At 34.9% G+C, this 16442-nt stretch overlaps 1 pseudogene across 1 annotated transcript; it reads right to left on the bottom strand.

Annotated features, from left to right (window-relative positions):
* Positions 1-1616: 1616 nt before the first annotated feature.
* On the bottom strand, positions 1617-5593 carry LOC143576582 (MLO-like protein 2; annotated as a pseudogene). The gene is made up of 15 exons (XR_013142971.1): positions 5477-5593; positions 5330-5387; positions 4990-5225; positions 4621-4737; positions 4430-4490; positions 4210-4298; positions 3602-3676; positions 3375-3469; positions 3237-3286; positions 3054-3094; positions 2781-2954; positions 2668-2703; positions 2341-2408; positions 2188-2248; positions 1617-2074 (listed from the first exon to the last, which is right to left on the bottom strand). The product of XR_013142971.1 is annotated as an MLO-like protein 2 (transcript).
* Positions 5594-16442: the final 10849 nt, after the last annotated feature.

Here is a 16442-nt window from a genome sequence, read left to right as displayed (position 1 = left end):
TTCCTTTCATAAATAAAAAAAAAAATTAACAATAAAAACGAAAATGATATAAAAAAATATTTTTTCTTTAAATAAGCCCACCCTGCCTATCACTCGACGTGTGTAAATAAATAGAGAAGACTAAAACACTTAAAACACCCATGGACTTAGGCGATAGGTCACACAATGCAATGTTCGTATGCTTATAGTTGTAAAGCTGCCTAGGTAGCCGGTTTTGGTTATTAAAAGTTCTCTTGTTCGCTCTAATTTATAAGGTTACAAAAGATTTTCCTTAGGTTATACGAAAGCTTCAAGTTTTAGACCACTAAAAAGTTTTTACTTTTCATCCAAAATAGAGGACTTGTCTTGATTTGGGTCTTCACGACAATAGTCATGTTGAATAGTCTTTGTTCTTTACCAAAAGTCATTGTTATTGTTTTCCCCCTTGTTGATATATTCCTTACTTTTTTTGTAGTGTGATTTTAAATTAATGGCTCAAAGCAACCTATAAAATCAAGGAAGCGACGTCTGAATTTAGCAAGAGTGTAAACCAATATGATTTAATTATCAGAAGGTTCTATTATGGATTTAAGGGTGTAAACTTCAATTTTATTTAGAAATATGAAAGAAAATAAAAATCTTTGTGTTAAAGTGGTTCATGTTATGTAACACCTATCACATTTTCATGCTGATAATGTCAAACTACAAAAGTTAAGAGCCAAAGTGTTAATAAAAGAGATGATTATTTCATGATATAAATAAAACAAACTAATTTGGTTATATGATTGTTTGAAAGGAAAAATGATCGTTCGAAGTTATGAGATATCTATATGAGCAAATATATTTTATTATGTCATCATCTAAATATTTTAGATGAATAAATAATCTATACTTGCACAATATATATTGTGGAAGAATAATTACAAGAATATATATATCTTCTAGAAACATGTGAAGTACACACATGTAACATTTCATAGTATTTCAACACCTCATAATTTAGTGAGTTTAGTTATGAGAACGCATGTAAGACTCTAAATATGAATCTTGATTCAAGTATTTTTAAGATGTTTCATTCAAGTATGACCATTCAACTCTCACCGCCACCGTTGTGTATAACGAGGTTCGCCTAAACGAGACCCAAAACTCGCCAGAAGACGGTGTGCCTGGCGTTTGAGCTCGTTTTCTCCTCCACAATGAAACCACTACGTCTGGTCTAAACATGACTTCCACTCTTCTAGAAATGTGGCTAGAGGCTATGGGCTGCATGTGAGTTGTGTAAGCTCAACCCATGACCCGTTTATGGTTAACACGCTGGTACAAAAGAAGAGTGCGTACAACATGCTTATGATTATAACTATATAAGCCTTTCAGATCTTCCTTTTATTTTATATATACACACGTAAAAGTTATTAAAGCCTGTATACGGTTTTTCATCATTCGAAACTACTTCAGAAAAGTTTATATTATAATCACGTACAAATGTACAATATAAGCCACTTATAATATGTTGACGACGAAAATATAAAAAAAAAATTAACAAAAATTTAATACAATATTTTTCTCAATTCCATAAAGGAAGAAATGAAACAAAATCAGTGGTAATTACATAGTTTCCTATACTTACAACAGTACTATCATATACTTGTAGTTCTTTTATCAAATGAAACTCTTTAGGCATTTGTATTGTCACCTCATGTTGGGGAACTACTACCATTTGTAACGAACCACCATCGTTGGTCTCGTTAAACTGATCCATAGATCCCAATTCTATTCGAGGCTGGTGGCTCGTGGACGATTCAGGGTCCGGGCCTTGATGATAAGATGGAGAGGGCGTACCATCTGTGTCCCAGTTATCAGTATCAAAGTTTGACATCCTAGGAGACGTTTGCAAACTATCGTTGTCATTTTTGTAGTTACGTAAAAGGTGCACCGGTGACATCCCATGGGACGGTGTCCCAGGCCTACTCGACATTGGGGTCACTTGACCCGACTTTTTGTTTCTTTTTATTTGTTTCCGGGCAGTATTGTGCCACGATCTTAAAGCCGTGGCAACTGTGTCGTTGAATACCGTTGGCTTCATGGTCGATCCCATCTATATTTTCATGAAAAAAGTATAAACTAGTTAGGAAATGCATGTAATAATTATTACAGGTTTAGAACTATAATTTTGTAGCATGTAAAATTAGATTATTTATTATTTATTACCTGTGTGACGAGAGCATAAAGAGGAAGAGTAACATAGCTGCATAGAATCTGAACTACCGCCCTAGCGAATGTAAAAAATAAAAAATTAGTTTCTATTAATTATTACTATTCTATATAAAATGTTCTTATTATATATAAAGTTTTATAACTTACCCCGTTGCGACGCTGATGACGACGTCTTCTGTATGGTCATGAAAACAAGATGACAACCCGAATTCGTACTGTGTCACACTAAAATATTACTTTAGACACGTGAAATAGCGTAGTATATTCTATACTCATGAGTCCAATCAGTCTCAATTTGACAATGTATGTGATACATGAGTTGAGACTGGAGTTCAAACTCACTTCTCAAGACAAGCTCGATAACAACTTAGTTTTTAAGGAGCCGAGCCTAGCAGGACCAACAAGTCTCACGGCTTATAGTAATTTAGTATACTAGTTTTTATAAATGGTATAATTAAAGAAATTAGATCTTACCCAAGTCCATGCAAAGAAAGCCACTTGAAAAGCATTCTGTAACATTCACAAAATGGATCATTAGTGCAAATTTTATGAAGAAAACAAACACAATATTCGCGATGTAAATTTACCGTAAAAAGTACAAAGTTGATGAGATAGAGAATGAGACGAGGGCGGTTAAACCAGAAGAGATCGTCACCGGGTTGAACCACGGGTACACCTTGTACAACCTCTCCTCTATTTTGAATACTTAATCCCATTTTCGTAATTATCACTTGTAATTTTGTTCCAATCAATAAAACAATCTGCAAAAATATTAATATGTAAATTAAATAAATACATACACAAAATTCAATTAATTTAATAATATTGAGATTAAAGATATTAAAGAAGAGTATACTTACAACCAATGGTATGAATGGTAGCCAAAAATGAGAATACCACCCTGATGAGAGACAAAAGTAACTAGAATAAGTCAATGGTTTGACCAACAAAAATGGTTATTTTGTGGTAAATTTAGATGCGATTATACTTGAAAATATCAAATAAATATATAAAATACACAAAAACAGTTATAATTAACGTACCGTGGGTATTAAATAGAAGGAAGACAACGGTGAATAACCAAATTGGTGGGCTGTCACAATAATAATTTTACAAATAAGTTCAACATTTTAAAAGCTAAAACTTAAAATTCACATAGTTTTAGTAGACAAATGTGTTACCTTATACCCACAACGGTCTTGAAATCTTCTTCGAGTGATCTCTTGATGTACTTTTGAAAGTCAAATCTTGACTGGTTTTGCGGACCTAGATGTGCTTGACTCAATAAAAATCAAGTTAGTTCGGAAAAAAAATAAAGACAAATTTACAAAAGTATGTAGAAATTTATATATATATATATATATATATATATATATATATATATATATATATATATATAAGTGTTTACCATTATGAATCCGTGTCTAAGAGTGAGATAATCAACTTTAGGGACAGATCGAACAAATTGTCTGAAGAAACAAACCTAAAATTATAAGAAACAATTAGACATACAAGTACAAGATAACGTACAATATAATGTGAACTCAACTATCATATAAGATGTCGCGTAGGTAGCATTTGAAGAAATGATAATAAAAAAAGAAAGATTTTAAGTAACTATATGTACAAATATTGATAACTTTCTAAAGCATTAATTATAATGACTGGAATTTGACATTTTGTTGTAATAAAAGTCTTTTAGAGATAGAGGGTCGTGACCGAAGTTAGACTTTAGTTTCTTGTCCATTTCATGGCAACTATTATGATGATCCGTAACGACAATATTTCAATACATAATCAATTTATTAAATAAGGAAATGTGCAAATATTTGTATTTGTTGTTCATACTGCAATAAATAAAGTGATTATGTAACCACATAATTCACTTTATTTTTATCTCTTATATCATATTTTACTAGCAGCACGTGTCTATGAACCTTTACTTAAAACGAGTTATGTATCAAATGTGATCATATATAAGATACACGAAAAAAGTTGCTTTTTGAAGAGACTTACAATCCATAATAGAATGGGAGATTTGCTCCAAAAGTTCAAGTGTCTTCTTCCGAATGATGTGTCTCTTGCAAATTGGAACCTCTCAGGATCTATAAGTATATACATGGATATATATAAATCAGCATAATATATGTGTGTGCATAATATGTTACCAAACGAAAATACCAGTTTTGGAAAACATTTTTTTACAAGAACATATAGTAGTTTATTTCATGTTTACCATGAGAGAATTGATACTCTACTGTTCTCGTCTCGTTCTCCCAATGCTTCCATCTTCTCATCTATATATACATATAACATAATAAAATACAATCAAATATTTGGCTTCCTTTGCATTTTATTCGATGCAAATAGTCATATGACCATCTCTATTGTAGTGTGATAAAAGCATATAACAACAAAATAGTTTACCTTCGCTTGCCCTAAGAGCATAGTAATAACACTATAAATAACATGAAAGAGCGCCAGAGCAAAGATGAATATATGAAGTTGATGAACCCCGTCATACGACATGAATGACACTTTTCCCTGTAAAATTAACATGAAATAAAATTAGCATGAACATTGTTTTATTTATTATTATAGAAGCATATGAAAAACATGTATCTCATAGAAATTTTTTTTACCACTTGATGAATATTAAAGTTTCCCGACAATCTTGCATCACAAGGCACATGCAATGTAGAATATTTTTCAAATAATAGAAAATTATTTTAATGAATAAATAAATTCAAAGTTGCCAAACTAATGTCATAGTCTAAGAAACTAAAAACTACATACCTCTTGTGCGCACTTTTCTTCACCACTACTTCCAGCCAAAATCCTCCGTGCACCTTCGGCCATTTCCGCAAAAGCGAGCAGCCTTCGGCGACTCTCTCCACCATCTTCCGTTGTTCCTTCTTCTTCCCGACTGCATGGGTGCCAACCCGCTGCGGCACCCTTCGATATACAAATCTTTGTAATTGGTGTCGTCCCCGCGGGTAAAAGCAATGATATAAACCCCAATAACATAAGCTCTACAATATCATAACCAAAAATTAATAACAACTCAAAATAATATTCAATAAATCATTAATAATTGTTACAATAATTGATGCAATAATAGTTCATTAAGTAATACCCGCTTTGATCTTCTCAAGGGATTCATATAGAGCTTTCTTTCGTTTATTCTTGAGCCACTACAGAATAATATTCAAAACATTAAACGTACCCTAAAATTTATATATTTTTTAAAATTTTAAAAGAGTGATCATAGTTGTATACATACATGTCCAATCATATGAATGATTTGTTCGATAAAGAGGGAGATGAGGATGAACACGAAAGCCACAGTGGCAACCGCCCACGTTGGCGTTTGCTCCAATGAGCCACTTCCTCCGGCCATAGATTAACTTTTTGTTGTTTCAACTTTGTCTGTATCAAAGTGTTGTATAAAGCTAAATGAAGGTGGGGATTAATAATATTTGTAATTCGAATATTGTCATTTTTGAGGGTTTGAGATGGTTTATATAGGAGTTAGGAAAATGTGAGGAAAGAGATAGTCAAAGGGTTGACTTTTCTAATAGACGCGTGCATGAAAGATTAAAGAAGGAATAAGCCTTTTTATGATTTGACAATTTGGGTACTTTGTTTGACTAAACTTTCTAGGGGTGGTTTTTAGTCTACATTGTTGTCTAGCTTTCTTTTAAAAAAAAAATAGTTTACTTAAATTGAATTTGGATAATCCTAAATTAGCATTTATATTGATTTTTGAGTAACAGTTTATACATTTAATATCAACAGCATTTCAAACTTTAATTTTGTTTTAAATGATAATCCCATTTTAATATAGAAGTACCAACTCATATTTTGTTTGGTCGGGTGAGAAATTGATTGGTTTTTATCTCAATTATATTGTCTTTCTCCGTTACAGTGGAATTATATTTAACATTAATGAAACTAAAAATTAAAAGTAATGTTTGTATCGGAATTAAAAAACTCAAAGCTCATCATGTCTAATTAAGCTGTTGACTTGTTAACTCGTTTATGCCTCTACCTTTATCCCGAGTACTCTTTGTTGCCACATGAGCACATCCTTAACCATAATAGCCAATAGGTGTAGTATATACTAGGATAATAACCGGTGTTACACACGGATGGAAAACATATCAACAAACAATATAAAATATTAACAACATATTCAATTAACATAAAAATTTGGCATAAGTAATTTAGCTTCAAATATTACAAAAAATGTTAAACCATGTCTATAACATAAAAAGAAAATACTTTATAAATAAACAATGCAGTGAATAAGAAATAATATAATATAAATGAACCATTAGACCTGAAAAAAATAAAAAACACATATTAGTAACAAATTTTGTAATATTAATTGAAAACTAAGCTTACAAATACATACCGGGTTTAAACTTTATCACATTAAGTTTTCAAAAATTTCCTTGTAAACAACGTTTGTAGTTTTAGTTGTAAGCTGTGATTCTTTGTCGAGTATGACTAACTTAATACCAGCTCTACTCTTCACTCTTAACAAAGCTACATAAAATCTTGTAGTAGCCAATTATATTGTTAATATGCTTAATTGTATAATAAAGTCCAAATTAAAAATCTTGTAGCAGCTAATTATATTGTTAATATGCATTTGGTGAATTGAAAATTTTTAAATATCCAAATACATAAAACATCCCAATTATAGTTTATTATATAATATTTGTAGTCAATATATAACTAATTGAATAACTTTAATTGAGTCAAACAATATGCGCTTTAATAAGTTAAATAGACTAAATGACACGGAACGTCCAAGATCATTTGAGATTTAGGGTTTGTATGCCAAATTTGGGGACCTGATTAGAAGTTTGATATAAAATGGCTTTAAATTATATTTATAGACTAACAATTATAAGCAGACGACTGGTTACGGATTTTATTAATTTAGAACTTCGTAAGTATTTTAAAATATGACGAAGCAATAAGTAATTAACGATGCTGTTAATTTGTGATTAGCGGTTTCAAATAATTTTGATACTTAAAAGTTACACAACAACAATATTAAGTTATATGAACAGAAATCAGCTTATAAACGTTTCACTTAATTTAAACGCTGATTATAGTAATGAGTTTTTTAAGACCTAAATGAATGGTTTAGAATAAAGAAAAAAAATAAACAAATTTTTGGATTTTCAAACAAAACTAGATTTGTAAGTTTATCTAACATTTATTTAGTGATGATAATTGGTTTTATAATAATAAAGTATTAAAATAATAATAATAATAATAATGTGTTAAAAGTAAAAAAAAAACTAACAAACTGCTTTTTAAGAGACTCGAACCTAAGTCTGGATCGGTTTGGAACTTTGTATATAACCTGCAAACCAACTGGACCACAATAAGATTTTTTTTCAAGGATTAGTTCTGATTAATTATAAACACAACTTAAGTTTTATCCCCAAATCCATATAAACCCTAGAAGTATAAATCACAAATTGATCAAGTAAATACATCTACCAATCTAAATCGGCAGCGGCTTTGTACCTACAGATAAAACCGAACATGAAACACAATTAAATTACCCAGGTGTTTATGGGATTGAAGGAGATTAGCTTGGTCGGAGTACCGGAGTTAGAAGAGCTTGAGTCAGTTCGCAGAACGAAAGCTTAGAAGAAATTGAGAGGATATGCGAGTGCGAAAGGATCACGAGATGGTTCTACGATTTTATACAGAGCTAAAGGCCACATTATGATCAGTTTGGTCAACCCACAATTTCCGCTCTGTTAATTGGAGGCTTAAAACAATGAATTGAATTTCAATCATGGTGGCGAAACCCTCGGTTTGAAGTTACGAGTCAAATGGTCTCATCAATTAGCCGTTTTAAGTCTTAATTCGGTGTTAAATACTTGCCGGAAAAGCGCCGATATGTGGCTGGACTTCTTGGTTGAGATGACAACGTAACAGGAGGTTTACTCCAAGTTTATTAAATTTTGCACAAAAGTCCTTCAACTTTATTTGCATTTAAAACTATTATTTACAAAATTGGTACTTTAACTTTCATAAAACTAAAATATAATAATAAAATATCAAACCTTTATAACTTTAATAAGTTAAATGAACTTCGAATAAAAAATCCAAAATGTGCCGGGTTTCGGGTTCGGAATTTGACGAATGTCACATTAGGGTTGAGAGGATGATAACAAATGGCTTCAACTTGGTATCGGGTTATCGGGTTATAGAAATAAACAGGCCGCGTGGTTTTAGATTTTATTTATTAAAATTAATTGTGATTATGTGAAAATTAATTTTATGAAAATGTGATTATGTGAAAATTAATTTTATGAAAATGTGATTACATGGAGTCCTATGTAGATAGGCTAGATTAATGACATGTGAAAGAATTAAGTTGCTTTAATATATTACTATATTAGTTAGATGTCTTCTACCTTAATTAATTAGTTGATACATACTTTTTCGAATATAAGCATTCATCCTTCTTTGTAGTATTATTATCACTAACCAGTTTTTATACTAAATTTTGTGTAATAAAATATTCACAATTTTTAAAAAAAAAATAAAGATATTATGTACGTATGCATACATATAATATAATAAATTTAAAATGAGCGACAAGATTATTGTTATATATATATATATATGAAATTAATCATATAAATAAAATAACTAGAAGATATAAGTTTTTACGCAATTTAAACTAATAAAACAACATGAGTATGATATATGTCAAAATTTAAATTTTTACTATCAGTACTTGACAATAACAATCTACCGACTAAATTCCATAATAATAAATCAGTCCAATAACTTCAGCTCAATCAAAATCAGTGTGGTATATTCTAAGAAGTTATTGGCAGTTTAGTGGAAGGCTGAAAGAAAAAATCTGTTGATAATATTTCAACACGGAAAACTGCTAATATTTTATTTTATTTTGTATCTTTTGCAATGGGTTTGTGATGGGATAAATGGCCGAAAGTTTTGCGACTGGATTTATTGCGATTACTATTTCTGGTACCGATGTAATTTGTTTGAAACTCGGTCGTAAAATTTGTGATAATTTTTTTCAAACTTAAATGCTTGGCTTTCTAGTAGTATGTTTTTCATCATACAATATTTTATCAAGTGTGTGAAATATTGAATACCAGTTACAGTTGCAATGATATTACCCATATATTTGGGTATATATACAAATTTAAATTGAAAATCAAATTAGATAATAATACAAAAAAAAAAAGGCTTCTCATCATGTTCTAATTTAAATTCTAACTAGTATTAAGCCCCCCGCGTTGCGGTGGGGGCGTAAAACCATGAAAAAGGTAACGTTGAAACATTTTATCGAACTTGTGTGTTGATATATGTGTTGGCCCCTCGCTTCGCGACCGATTGGTAAACCAATGAAAAGTATATGTAAAAACGTTCAACTACGCACGCCTGTTGTGGCGTGTTAACACGAAAAATTAGACTGAAACGCGAAACACAATAGTAACTATGTCGACTTACGATTGAAACGTTGGACAGGGAAAATTAGACATAAAAACGTTGAACCGCACACGCTCATTGTAGCGTGTTAACTCACAATTTAGACCAGAGTTTTTAGAAGATGATAAGCCATTGAGGACCAAAGTTAAAACTGAAAAAGTATTGAAAATAAAAATGAAAAATGGTTTGTGACAAACTTGTAAAGAATAAAAAATATAAGGGTTAAATGTTATCATAGAAAATATAGGGTTAAAAGTTAAAAAGAATATTAAAACACACTTGATGCATAGTGTACACATGTTTATGCACACATAAGTTGCAAATTGTATATTTATATAATTGGTAAAAAACAAATCTAAAGACTTATTTAATAAATAAATTCATTGTTGTCCAAGTCATATGCTTGATTTTTTCACAAGTTATGGGTCGGCCCAAACCAAATTACTGAATAACAATATATATACATTCTCTAATCTTGTTAATAAATAAGTAGTCATTATGATCAGATAGGTTTTAGTATGTATATATATATAGTCACATCTCCATTGAATCTTTGACAAGGTTACAAACGTTTACCATGTTCATTGCATTTACTTCATGTTTGTGTTTTTAGGGCTACTTGAAAGAATTCATGTTTGTCATTATCATATTCTTCTACCCTAAACTGCAAATAAGGATTTTTAGGTCTTTATCTCTTGTCGCCATCTAAATTAGCATATTTTTTAGATGATTTTAAGATTTATCGATGAATTGTTGAAGGTGAAGAATGTGGGTTTTTTTTTTCTTTGTTCTTTTTTATATATATTTAATAAAAAAACCTTTTTTAAAAAGATTAAGGCAAATTTTTTGAATTTATGTATTCATATAGTATATTTTATTATAATATTGTATTTGATTATGTGATCTGATCCGATACAACCCGTACCACCATAGTGGGTATCTCACTCCAATTAATTTTTAAGCATATTTACGGCTCTTTTTAACAAATTTAACACAAATAGGAAGTGGTTTAATCCGCACTTAAAATGTCATGTCATGTCATTATAATTTATGTTTAGCGTTAGAGTATACCAGTAGACCCAATAATATACTAATTTAATATGTTTCAACTACATATTTACCTACCGTTAACAAAGTACTTTTAATTTGACGACAACAAGGCATTAAATTATACTAGCAATTTCTTTTGAAATTGTGAGAGTTTAAATCTTATGGTATATATAGATGTTAATTTAGAAAACACGTGAGTCGTTCTAATAAGATTACTTGTTGGTTTTACATTTTTACTTATCATTTTAAAATGGGAACAAAGTATAAATGGTGAATTGATGACCATACACTAATTTCAAAGTTTGTACTTACAGGAAATTCGACAATGTGGTTAATTTGACTTAACATCTGAATTAAGTTTTTTTTTACAACCTGTCGGGGTATGGTACTAAGAACCCTAATTTATTATGTTTTGGGCTTATTTTATTATATGGGCTAATACATTTGTTATTGGGCTGAGGGGGTTTTGTGGAGGTAACCCTAACTGGGCTAGGCCCATTAGGGTACCATGATGGTGGCCATGAGGCTCCCTATATAAGGAGGTCTCCACCTCCTTATCAAGGGTTGGTAAAAAATAGCTCAATAAGAGCCACCACCATATTTTTGTGTCTGTGAACAAGAGATCCTCTGGATTTCTTAGCGGTCACCTCCACACCCCCAAAAGTCACCGCAAATCACAGCAGCGGTCGGAGCAGAAGCAAGCAAGTCGTGGTTCGTTCATCTCGAAGTCCGTGGAAACATCGTCATGGGTCAGGTCAGATTCATTTCACGTTTCTACATTTGGCGCCATCCGTGGGACGGCAATGAACCACACTTCGCTTCTCGTTTCGGCCCTCCGATCTGTCCATCAGCATCTCAGATCTACGGATCTGTTCATCAGATCTACGGATCTGTTCATCAAGATCTACAGATCTATTCATCAAGATCTCAGATATACGGATCAATATTCCAGATCTGTTCATCAATATCTCAGATCTGTTCATCAATATTCCAGATCTGTTCATCGATATCTCAGATCTACGATTTCTTCTCTCAGATATGTTCTTCCGTATATCTAAAAAATATTTCGTCCGCTCCGACCTGCTTGCTTCTGCTCCGACCGCTGCTGTGATCTGCGGTGACTTTTGGGGGTGTGGAGATGACCGCTAAGAAATCCAGAGGATCTCTTGTTCACAGACACAAAAATATGGTGGTGGCTCTTATTGAGCTATTTTTTACCAACCCTTGATAAGGAGGTGGAGACCTCCTTATATAGGGAGCCTCATGGCTGTAACACCCCGACCAAAGGCGGATTATACATCGGGGCGCCACATATTGTTTCATTACTCGTGACACTATTGGGTGTCAATATTTATTAAATACATTCATTCGCGCACGCGCAACGTGTACACAAGATATAAATAAACCAACATAAATCAGTATATTATAAATCAAAATATTCGAACAGCAATAACTTGTCTTGATACATTTTAATCTAGGTCCAAAATAAAGAAAACTTCCTACGTGTCCTCGAACTCCAAAACAGCTACTGCAAACCTGAACATGTGTTAAAATAAACGTCAAACACTTGCGTGTTGGTGAGAAATCAAGTTTAATAGTCAATACATAGATTAAGCTGCGCGCAACATGTGTATGTCTGGTTTTCAACAAGGGTGTAATCCGATCGGGACCAACTCTAAGATTCATAGACTGCCAGTGCTCACAATTGAGCTCACAAACAAGACAAACTGTGCATGTGTAAACAAAAGAGAAAATCATAAACGATAGTTCTCCCGTGTTCATCTAATGGTACCATGAGAACTGCGGAATAGACCGACAAGACGGTTAATGATCCACACATACAAATAAACAGCCAAGTCTACGTCCTCAACACATGGGATACTGCGCGACTAAAGTTCATAAACAGTTTTAAGACTCTTAAGTTTATACGAACACATGAACATCCCAAAACGTTAAAAGCAAAAAGGGATTAGGTACGAGATTACTCACTTGATAAACGATGCGGTGTAAGATAAAGCAAGAACCAACTTTAAACAAGCACAAGTTAACCTATAAATAAGATTATTGTTTTAATGATTGGTTTTAAGTCTTGATTATAAGTTAGCATAATTAGTACGCAAATTATTATATATACTATATATTACCGGAAAAGCAGGGCAGAACAGGGAGGAAGACGGAGGCAGAGAGGAAGACGGCAGAGGAAGAACAACGGCAAGGAGCAAGAGAGAACAGGAGAGTTTAAATTAAGTGTTAGTGTGTGATGTGTTAGGAAAAATAATATCATTATTTATAGAGAAACCCTAGGAAACACAATCCCTAGAAAAGGGGAAAAGATCTCCCAAAAGTAAAAGATTCCAAAAGTAAAAGATATCAAAAGATATGGCAGTTGCAGGGGACAAAGGAAAAGCTGACAGGAACAGTAAAAGGGCATGGGCGGTTCAGATAAAGGTACTGGTCAAGCATGGAAAAACAGATCTCCAAAGATATTGTCAGTCACTTTTTCTGTCAACCAATGGGGTTGGTACGCATGCTGCGCCGAAAGTAACTTTTCAGACAAAGCAGATTAGGTCAACAGCACAGAAGATAAGACAACACAAAAGCTAACGGCTAGATTAAACAGGAGACTCAAGGGTTAAGCGCGAGAAGGCTTCGAGCGCGAAGGCAAAAGTGCGCGAGCGCGAAGGCAGACAGAACCAACCTTAACACGTCGCGGGAAGAATTACATTTCTACGCGCGCCGCGGGAAGAACTTTAATTCTAGGCGCGTCGCGAGAACTATATTCCTTAGCGCGTCGCGGGAAGAACGCTATCCATAGCGCGCCGCGGGAAGAACTAAAATCCTTAGCGCGCTGCGGGGACAGTTCGTCTCGCGTATCGCAGTAACAGGTGGTCTTCACGCAGGCTTCCTTGTAAGGAGTCTGGCGCGTGGAGCTGCGCAGACAACCTTAGGCGGGAAGGAACAAAGGACAAAAAGAGGGTTCAAGGCTTAAGGGCGGGACGGCGACAAGAGGGAAAAGAAGGCGGAAAGAGAGAAGACGGCGGGAAGGAAAAGAGAGAGAAAGAGGCGGGAAGGAAAATATATTATTATTAAAAGTAAAATATAAGTATAAATAAATATTAAATCATAAAAGAAAGAGATCGGATAGGAGAAACGGGTACCTGGGTCGGGTCGGATTCGGGCAGATGTCACAGTCTCCCCTACTTTAAGAAATTTCGTCCCGAAATTTATCTCGAAGTAGGTTGCGCAGAGAACAGGTGCGGGTACTTGATCTTCATTTGATCTTCCCTTTCCCATGTAAACTCGGCTCCGCGCTTGGACTCCCAGCGAATTTTCACGATAGTGATACGACTGCGCTTGGTTTGCTTAACCTCGCGATCCATAACCTCAACAGGCTTCTCAACGAAATGCATAGATTCATCAACTTGAACTTCATCAAGTGGAATGTGAAGGTTCTCGTCAGCTAAACACTTCTTGAGATTGGATACATGGAACGTTGGATGCACATTGCTGAGCGCGGGCGGCAGGTCAAGTCTGTAGGCAACTTTTCCTACACGCGCGAGAATCTTGAATGGACCAACATATCGAGGAGCAAGCTTACCTTTCTTCCCAAAGCGGACAACACCTTTCCAAGGCGACACTTTGAGGAGAACAAGATCACCAACTTGAAATTCGAGAGGCTTTCGCCTGCGATCTGCGTAACTCTTCTGTCGGCTTCTGGCAGTCAGCAGATGATCACGGATCTTGGCGATTTTATCGGTTGTCTCTTGAATTAGTTCGGGTCCTGTGATTTGAGTTTCACCCACTTCGCTCCAACAGATCGGAGAGCGGCACTTACGACCGTAAAGTGCTTCAAATGGGGCCATACCGATACTGGAATGATAGCTGTTATTATAAGAGAACTCGACCAGAGGTAGGTGCGAATCCCAATTACCTCCAAAATCAAGAACGCAAGATCGGAGCATATCCTCAAGAGTTTGAATAGTTCGCTCAGACTGACCGTCAGTCTGAGGATGATATGCCGTACTCATGTCCAAGCGAGTTCCTAACGCGGTTTGGAGAGATTTCCAAAAGCGAGATATAAAACGGCCATCGCGATCGGATATGATGCTCAAAGGAGTACCATGGCGGCAGACAACTTCCTTGACATAAAGCTGTGCGAGTTGCTCAACACGGTAGTTTTCACGAATGGGCAGAAAGTGAGCAGACTTAGTCAAACGATCCACTATTACCCAAATGCTATCATGTTTGCTTGCTGTCAAAGGTAACTTGGTAATAAAGTCCATCGCTATACATTCCCATTTCCATGTAGGAATTTCTGGTTGTTCGAGCAAACCAGATGGGCGTTGGTGTTCAGCTTTTACCTTAGAACAAGTCAGGCATTTAGCTACGAACACAGCAATATCCTTTTTCATACCGGGCCACCAATAAGTAATGCGCAAATCCTTGTACATCTTATCAGCGCCAGGATGAATAGAATACCGAGATTTATGCGCTTCACTCAGGATTTCAGCGCGAAGATTCTCATCAAAGGGAATCCAGATACGGTTGAGATAACAAAGAGTTCCAGACAGATTAGGGACAAAGTGTGCTTCCGCGCCACACGCTAACTCGGCGCGAAGGTTACCATTACTGATGGATGCGCGCTGCGCGTCACGAATGCGTGATTCAAGATTGCTCTGAATCGGCGCAAAGTGAAGCTGGGTGCGCGGCAAGATACAGTTAAGCTGGCAGGGTTTTCGGCTGAGCGCATCGGCTACCACATTAGCTTTACCAGGATGATACCGGATCTCACAATCGTAGTCGCTGATGAGTTCGTTCCATCGGCGTTGTCTCATGTTAAGTTCCTTCTGATCAAAGATATGCTGAAGGCTCTTATGGTCAGTGTAGAGGATACACTTAGTACCATAAAGGTAGTGTCTCCAGATTTTCAAGGCAAAAACAACTGCACCAAGTTCGAGATCGTGAGTTGTATAATTCTTTTCATGAACCTTGAGTTGCCTCGATGCGTAAGCGATAACCTTGCCTCGTTGCATAAGAACACAACCGAGACCTTGGTTGGATGCATCGCAATACACGACAAAATCATCATTACCCTTAGGTAGCGCAAGGACAGGAGCTTCACACAACAAACGCTTGAGCGTCAGAAAGGCTTCTTCTTGCTTCGAGCCCCAAATATACAGTTTACCTTTGTGCGTTAGAGCTGTTAAAGGCAATGCGATCTTTGAGAAGTTCGAAATGAATCGCCGGTAGTAACCAGCTAAGCCCAGAAAGGAACGGATCTCGGTAGGAGAAGATGGCGTCAACCAGTTCTTGATTGCTTCAATTTTGGATGGGTCGACATGAATACCCATCTTGTTTACAACATGACCAAGAAACTGTACTTCATCAGACCAAAATTCACACTTGGAGAGCTTGGCAAAGAGCTGCTCGGCTCCAAGCTTTTGCAACACCAACCGAAGATGTTGCTCATGCTCGGCCTTGGTCTTAGAATACACCAGAACATCATCGATAAACACGATCACGAATTTATCCAAGAAAGGACTACACACCCGATTCATTAGATACATGAAAACGGCGGGTGCGTTGGTAAAACCGAAGGACATGACCAAGAATTCAAAATGGCCATAACGAGTTCGAAAAGCAGTCTTGGGAATATCTTCATCGCGGATACGCAACTGATGATAACCAGAACGGAG

This window comes from Bidens hawaiensis, unplaced genomic scaffold (assembly GCF_021521415.1).
Source record: "Bidens hawaiensis isolate Kalapana, Puna unplaced genomic scaffold, B.hawaiensis_p1.1 tig00001461_1, whole genome shotgun sequence".
NCBI classification, from domain to species: Eukaryota; Viridiplantae; Streptophyta; class Magnoliopsida; order Asterales; family Asteraceae; genus Bidens; species Bidens hawaiensis.
The sequence above is the reverse complement of the archived record's forward strand: the minus strand, read 5'-3'. Positions and strand labels throughout refer to the sequence as shown.